The sequence below is a fragment of the Octopus bimaculoides genome, chromosome 1, assembly GCF_001194135.2.
Source record: "Octopus bimaculoides isolate UCB-OBI-ISO-001 chromosome 1, ASM119413v2, whole genome shotgun sequence".
NCBI lineage: Eukaryota > Metazoa > Mollusca > Cephalopoda > Octopoda > Octopodidae > Octopus > Octopus bimaculoides.
In genome coordinates, this window is record NC_068981.1 from 155,379,095 (window position 1) to 155,387,996 (window position 8,902).

The 8,902-nt window shown below is 30.9% G+C and overlaps 1 protein-coding gene and 1 long non-coding RNA gene across 6 annotated transcripts in view; both read right to left on the minus strand.

Annotated features, from left to right (window-relative positions):
- Nucleotides 1-8,902, minus strand: part of LOC106868437 (retinoic acid receptor RXR) — a 540,681-nt gene that overhangs the window by 298,424 nt on the left and 233,355 nt on the right. Inside the window, exon 1 of one of the 4 annotated variants that reach the window (XM_052971852.1) lies at nt 5,459-5,893. The exons of the other annotated variants lie outside the window; for them this stretch is intronic. The gene's annotated coding sequence lies outside the window, so the exon portion shown is untranslated. Of the gene's footprint in view, nt 1-5,458; nt 5,894-8,902 lie in introns of those variants that run through there. 4 annotated transcript variants of the gene reach the window in all.
- Nucleotides 67-8,902, minus strand: part of LOC106868439 (uncharacterized) — an 11,315-nt gene continuing 2,479 nt past the window's right edge. For both annotated transcript variants that reach the window (XR_001409283.2, XR_001409284.2), the window contains exons 2-3: nt 4,542-4,585; nt 67-2,227 (exon numbers count right to left, since the gene is read on the minus strand). This is a non-coding gene — a long non-coding RNA (uncharacterized LOC106868439). The remainder of the gene's footprint in view (nt 2,228-4,541; nt 4,586-8,902) is intronic.

Genomic DNA, 8,902 nt, shown 5'->3' on the forward strand with positions numbered 1-8,902 from the left:
AAAAAAAAAAAAAAAAAAAAAAATCCCGCACAGAAAAATGGACAAAAAATAAAATTAAAAATATCCCCACAAAACAAAACAAAAAATATCTTACTTTATCACTTTAAAAATCTCTTACTATGATCTGAAGGAAGTCACGAAAATAGCCAAAGCCAACGAAAAGAAAGGTTCAGAAGGAATTGACAATTTATACTCAGACATGTGTAACAGAATCCAAAGCTCCAGTGTTTGCTGAGAATGACACAGGCTATTTCTATTGGGAGATATATTTCAGTTTGTAAAAGGGATCTCAGATACAATGATAGATATAAGCCAGCTAATTCATAAAAGTTTAAAATCTCGATTATATTTAAGAGGAAGACAATGTTTGAAAACCACTGGCATTGAATTAATATTAGACTAAGCTTTCTAATGACACTGTTATCGATTGTAGATCGTGAATACGTCTAAAACTCCGATTGGTACTTACACTTGGAAAAATCTAACCGAATCTCAATTTGAGCCAAGGTATTATATCTTTATTGAAATATGAAGTTAGATAAATTCTATATATGTTAGTGTTAGCAAATTTTATTAAGTCTAGGGATTTTAAAGCGGACATTTAGAGCACTTAATTATACCTCTACTGTTAACTATCTCAAGGCATATATATCTGAACGTTTCTTATCAGTGTATGATATCGAAGAGAAATATAACATTCAAAAGGACTAAAACTAATAAAAGTGTTAAAATTTTATAGATAACCAAACTGGAAAGTTTTTCGCAATATTTATCTAGAATAGCCTTTTAAATCACGTATCTCAATAGTCAATTAGTTATTGACATACTAGTGAAGTTTTTTCGTTTTCACGTCCAGTATTCAAGGAGTATCATCCAAGTAGGACCTACTCTTGTCCAAGCTACCTTCAGGGTTCGCAATGGCAAATTAAGAACTTCAAGAAAAAGAAGAAGAAAAAAATACACGTCAATTAAAATGACTCGCATACTTAAAGTTGCGAATCGTGACTTCCATAATATCTATCTGGACTGAAGAATTAAGAATTAAGAAATAAATACGAAGAAGCAGTTCAACTAGCTGTATCTCTTAAGTGAATAGAAGGGTTAAATTACAACTGTTATTGTTATTTAACCACAAGTTAACTCAGTTGAAACAGATGACCCATATCAAAGCCTTCTAACCATGCTCGTACAGTTTTATTTTCAGACGCTGTATCGAGGACATCTTTATCCAATGTGCCCTTTTCTTTTGTAAGATGGTAAGAAGTGGTTTAAGGGTAATTTGGTTGCTATTTCTAAAAGATCGAGCTACCACGTAGAGGTTCCACGAGTGTTCTCCATAAGTGGGACACGGACATTACTTCGTTTCAATGTAGTAATTTGGATACTTTTGAATTGTTGCTATGTACTTTTTTTTAAACAGTTTGATTTATTGCTGATTCATTGAATTGAATTTGTTAATTAATTTGAGAAATGGTAAGCATGCAACCAAGAAAATGGCCTGGAGTCGCAACAGAAACTTGGAAAATTGAATTATTCCTAAAATTACAAAATCATCTATAAATTTTAGCATTGTCCTTGTTTCAATAGAAACAAATAATAATTTTTTTAAAAATTATTTTAAATTTCTTTATAGTCATTTATAATTTAATACATTCTGATCGAGAAAATATTGAAATTAAAATCAAAATCTCAAATTAGAACTGGTTATTTTTTTAAAGAAATAGCACTGCTTTTTTTTTTTTACTCTTTTATCTCACAAAATAGTGTTTATCTTAGGCCTAGTTTTTAACGTTCGATTTATTTACTTTAACAATAAAATTGAATTCTAAATCAAATTAAGAATACAATTCTAGGTTTTCGTGATATTTTCGATTTCCTCATAATATTTCCATGCTGAGTCTCTAGAAAGTTCAATACTTTATTAGACATTCTGTCATATTCAGTTTTATTCGGTTAATCTTATTTAGCTCCAAACATTTTAATCTCTTTTCTATTATAGTTACTTCAAACCAGCAAATTATTCGCTGTTCTTAAAACTCTCTTCAGTTACCTACATATACGATTTCTTCTTGTCTTTCAAAAATCCTTTAATTTCCATTAGTTTTCTTTGTTCACACTAACTCATTCTAGTTCTTTAAATCCACTCTATACGTCCGTTCCTTGAAGCTTGTTTTCACTGTCCATATTTTATCACCATGCAGTGCGGTTGCAACACTGCTCATGCAATCTTTTGTACGCAGAAAAAAAAAAAAAGGAAAGAGAAAAGAAAAAGAAAAGAAAAAAGACCATTTGTTGTCAGCATGCACTGAAAATCTCTCAACTACTTTCAACAACATTGAACTTTACTAGTTTGGCTATCATATTGGCTTTTATTATTTGGTTACTTGTTAAGGTTATAGAACTTTTGTTATCTGCAGTAGAAAACTATTAACTATTTTGCGTTTATTTAGCTGTACTTTCTTCTGTGCTACGTATACACTGTCTGCTTGAGAGATCGGTGACCGAGAGGTACTGCTCTCTTTGGTCGCAGATTCTCTGACTGCTAATACTGAGGAAGTCAAAATTTGTAACGATTGCAAAAATGGCATTTTTAAAAAATCTCCTCTTCAACCAAAATAAAAAAAAGAAAATATAATATATATTTATATATATTTTTTGCCGTCGTTTGATATATTACCCTGTACAAACATGTACATAAGCTAAGGAATAAATATATAGTTATATATTGTATGTAACGTACGCTATAAATGCTATACAAAACACTGTACACCTATATCTGCGCGTGAAGTGTTTTGTATTTATATTCCCAGTGCTTAATACTTTGAAGAAGACGAACAAAATAGGTGAAGAAATGAAAGGCTATATGTACTTAAAGCGTAGGTTTACACGTCTGGATACACATCAGAAGTGGAAAAACAGATAGTATACATTTACATACACATGCATATGTTCACACAGACAAAAAGAGGTGCCAAGTGAAAGAGAAAAAAAAACATAATCAATGTAAAATGGAGAGGAAAGTTATCAAACAAAGCTGTATAATATACACGTAAGATATTTCTTTCTGGGTGCTGACATTTTACTGCCAGTGTTATGAACACATCATGATGTTTATACTGGAAACTCGAGCAAGGGGGAGGGCTGGGTGATTTTTAGCATTGGCAGTTTGGGGATGGGAATATTGTTTGAGTGTAGAAAATAGACAAATATATATAAATATATATATCTATACATTAAAAAAAACCCACCAATGAAATAAAAAGAAAAAATGCAGGCCGTCAGTGCTTTCGACCAGCTATTTTTACATACGTTAAGTATAATTTTTTCCAAACATTTTGTTAGATTCTTAATCAAGCAAAGCGAAATTTAAGACATCAAACAAAACTTAATAAAATTGTTGATAAAAATTGAAGTATATTCTTTACCGTACATTCAAAATCGAGTGCCGAATGTAAATTGAAAATATACGGTTTGAGGTTTAGCCATGAATCTACAAAATTGCTTTGCATAACTCCAACATACCTATTGTCGATAACATACGTATACGTGTGTATACGTGTATAAATGCATATGTATATATATGTGTGTATGCGCGCGTGTGTCTGTATACGCACATGTATATGCATATATATATATATATATATATATATATATATATATATATATATGAACACTGGGGCTTACACTCACACTTGTATCCATGCATCCATTTGGTAGAGGCGATTTTCATTATCACAGATAGTATATATATATATATATATATATATACACATACGTACACACACACATACACATATATACATACATACACACACACACACATATATATATGTGCACACAATATATATATATAAATCTCTCTATATATACACATATATATTTATATATCTCTCTATATATATACACGCAAAATAAATAATACATATATATGTATGCTGTATGTTTATACGTAAATACATGCATACATATATATGTATGCTGTATGTTTATACGTAAATACATGCATACATATATTATGCATATATACATATATATTTGCTTTATACACATAAATACATAAACACATAATGCGTTTGTACGACTGTTTATATATGGTATATTAATATATGAATGTATATATACATATATATATGTGTGTAAATATGTAAATATATTTATATATCTATATGTATATATATATGTATGTATACACGTGTATATATATGTACATAAGTATCAATATATAGATACTTATATATACGCATATATACATATACATATTTATGCATGTACATATATATATATATATATATATATATATATATATATATGTGTGTGTGTGTGTGTGTGTGTGTGTGTGTGCTCATACTTATATACATAAAACTACCAAACACTATGCTTATATATATATACATACACACATATATACACACACATGTTTATGCTTATATATTTGAAGAAATGTAAATCTATTTGCTTAAATGGAATTAAGGTTATTTATAACACATGTCCATTTTTGAAGTGTTTGTTCCCTGGGCAATTTAATAAAAGACAATGCTTACTTCTGGTAGTCATCTAGCTTTCCATTCCATCAGACTTTCACCAACTACCAAAAAAAAAAAAGTATTCGAAAATGGTAATTCAGTTTCACCATCTTTTACATTGCTATATTTCATGAACAGCAACTTCCTTTAACAAATACACCCACAATATTTCTCTACTGGGTGTAGCCGACGGCATTTATCAATTGATATATATATATATATATATGTACGCATGTATGTATATATATGTACGCATGTATGTATGCATGTATGCAAGTACACATGCACGCATAAATATATACACTTGTTTAGCTATAGATTTATTAATATACATTCAAGTATATTATATATATATATATATATATATATATATATATATATATATATATATATATATATATATATGCATGTGTTATAAATATTATACTTATTATGCACGTACTCTATATATATTACATATATTTCTTATATATAATAAATTTGTAAATGTGCAAATGCATACGTGCACGTATAAATATGTGTGTATGTACATACATAAATATACATATGCAAACATACGTCTGTACACATACCTACATATATACATTATCTATATCGATATATGTATGCATTTATATCTATGTCTATGTTTGTTTTTCGATAGATATATAGCATATCTGTGTTTTCAGACAGTAGGAACAGGACTATCAAATATATAGTGTTTACTTTGACAATGTTTTTGTAAGCTTGTCAAAAGAAGAAATCCTTAACGTACACTGTACTACGCACAGAATTATTGATGATTTAGCTAAAATTTGCCGCTGTAACCTGGTGGCTGACGATATAGCTGAATCAGCAATTTATAGAGTTTTGTATTAAAAATAAACAAACAAATTTAGTCCGATATCATAATATGGTTTACTGTGAGTAGTAGTACTTGATAAAATGCAGTTTACCTTATTTTCAATAAAAACACGTAGGAAATGGCTTAAATGATAAAATCAGGTTTGTTAGAATCCAGTACTCAGCAAAAAAATTCTCTTCTAATTCCTTGTGTTTTCTTTTCCCCTCCACTGAGGATTCTCATCCAATTTATTATTACTCTCTTTTCCGGAAGTTTTCCATTTTCTCAGAGTTCTTGCATTCTTTTTTCTTTTCTTCCAAAAGCGGAAGTTATATATTTCTTTCGAGTCGTACACTTCTTCCCGGAAGTGTAAGTGTTTCTCTTTCATACCTGTATATTTTCCCGGAACTCATCTTCTTTCTGCAAGTGGACAGAGTTTTCATTCTCCATTCTAACTCTTCTGAAAGCGGAAGTGTCTCTTTTTCCCATTCTATATAATTTCCCATTTTATATGAGATGTCCAGTCAGCTTATTTCGTTTCTTTTTTTTTATCCAATCGTTACAAAAACTTCACTTCTTGTATTCTATTATGCAACAGCACTAATATTTGTTAATTATTTCCTTTCATGTAACTCAAGACGTTCTTTATAATTCAATGCTAATAACAACTGAATTACAAGGCCCCCAAGAGCGCTTCATTAAGGGAAGTAACTCATAATTATGTCACTTTTGCATAAGAAAGTAAAATTACTTGAGAACAACCCTGTCAACTTCAATATATTGGATACTACAAAACGAAAATTATAAATGTTGAATCGATAGATGGTTTCATTACACTATTATTACCAAATAATATATCATTGAAAGTAGCTCCGAAAGCTGCTGAGATCAGCATTTATTTCCAGTCATGTGTGTAACAGGCAAAATACTGTGACATCACTTAGGCCATTTTAGGTTGATGATATCTGATATATTTTAATAAATAAATCATGCTAAATTAGTTTGAATGACTGTAACATGAACATTCTCTATAAGCTACTGAACCGTATATGCCTAATTTCTAACAAAGTCAATATTTAGCTTAAAAACAGGAAAAAATATGTCTATGTACGGTATTTAAACACATTTTGACTGTCAGTACGTTCTTTCTATTCACTCAACCGCAGAAACTATATTATCTCACACGGTGGTTATGATAAATAGTGAATTGTTTGTCGCCTTGTATGCAGTAGTATCTAATAATGGGTGATCATTCTGTTAGTCATACAATATAAGGCCGGCAATGTATTTGAACATAAAAAACTCTGTACCAGTATACCAATACTAAACCCAACATTTCACACTTCTTTTCTCAAACAGCACAACTAAATTTTCTGTAAATTCATATGTTTGGGAGTTTAAGTGCAAAGGAAGCTGTTGATGAGAATAAGTATAGAGTTACAACTTTTGATGGGTTTAGACATAAAGATGTTGTTTTTGTTCAACTCAGAGTTAAACTTAATCGAATAGATTTATGATCATTGCAGCCGTGATCAAGCTATATATTTTCCAGATGTAACCCTTTCTCATGCTAGAGTGAGGGATTTGAGAGAGGTTTGGTTGCTATTTCTAACAGGTTGAGAGATCACAACAAGGCTCTTCGTTGGCTCGATATAAAGATAGTTCAGTGTAATATCTGTCAGCGAGGATGAAAGTGAAAATATGATATTTATTGAACCATATCACATATTAATATAACAAATGAAATTAAGGCGGTCAACAGACAGAATCGTTAGCATACTGGGCAAAATGCTTAGTAGCATTTCGTCCGTCTTTACGTTCTGTGTTCAAATTCCTTCAAGGTCGACTTTACCTTTTATCCTCTCAGGGGTCAATGAAATAAGTAACAGTTGAGCACTGCGATAGATGTAATCGACTTAGCCCCCTCCACCGAAATTGATGGTCTTGTGCCAAAATTTTAAATCAACATGTCAGATAAAACTGTAACTGGACGACCAGGTTGTAAGTACGAAGGTACTAAAGAATAATATCAGGTTGGAAAGAAAATCTCGTCGCATTTTTGACATGATCTTTTTGAGGGCACTTTTACAATACTTACGTTGAAATAAGCATTAATGCTTTTCTTCATTTCTTTGCAGATTATTTTAAACTGTAGTAGTTAAATTCGTATAGATTTTACCCTTTTAAAATGAGTTTGGATCATACTAATATCTGCATGCTGTTTGCAATTCAAAAGCTCTTCAGCAATGGAAGCGGCAGTCAATATTCTTTTCGTCTATGAAAATGAAGCTTTAAATGTCAGGACATGCCTACGAAGCTTTGGCACGTTTCGCTCGGGAAATTTTTCTCTAGCAGATACCCCTCGATTTGGACGACCAAGTTCTATCAATATTGAACTTCTGAAAACCATAGCTGAGGAAAATCTAAAGTAAGCAGTATGAGAATTAGCAAAATACTTCGATCATAAAACACTTCTATGAACCAGGAAAAGTATCTAAACTTGGCCAGTGAGTCCCTCTTCATCTGAGTGCTTCTCAGCTTAATCAAAAAAGTTTCCTTCTACTCATCGTTGTAAAGTTGACTTGCTACCGAACCTTCATTGAGTAGAATCAGCACATTGAATATTTTCTGACTAATACAAATTACAAATTACCCTTCCGTTATATAATCATACCCAACGAAAATAATGTTTAAGTACCTATGAAAAAGGAGAATCCATCTCCAAACCAGAATTACGCCCGAAGAAAGTTATACTCTGTGCTTTGGTGGGTTATGAAGGGCGTCGTCTAAAATGTCAAACCAAAGTGAAATAGTTAATGCGAAGTATTGTCGTCAATTGGAAGCATTGTACAAAAGTTTGCAGAAAAAGTGCCCATCATTGGTCAATGGTAAAAGGGTGTTGCTCTTACACGATAATGAAAGATCACATATTACTCAAGTCACTCAGGAAGAGATTACGACTCTAAATATGGAAGTTTTGCCTCGTCCTCCATACTCTTCTGATCTTGCTCCATCTATCATCCTTTCAGATCACTGCAAGACTATTTAGAAGGAAAACAATTTATTAATTATGACGAGGTTAAAGATGATATCGTGTGTTTGTTTGCTTCGAAACCTAATAATTTTACGGCCGAAAAATTAACAATTTGCCAAAATGATGGGATTGATTTATCAAGAGAAAACATCTTAACTGAACATAGCAATCAAAACCTGGGAAATATCCTGACTAAATATATCAATCAAAACTTAAGAAGCATTTGTTTCCTTCCCATCTTAAAATGCGACTTTGTTTCCCGCCTAATACGAAGCTATATATAGATATGTAATGACCCTATATTTTATGTACCGAATGTTAATAGACAGTATGTATAGAGTTGAACGTTGTGATATCTCTATGCGTTGTATTGTATACAATTGAAGGGTAATTTGCAATTTGTATCAGATAGAAAAGATTCAATGTTGAAATTGCTATTTTGTTTACATATATACACACACACGTATATACGTATGTATATATACATATACATATATATACATATATACATATATATATATA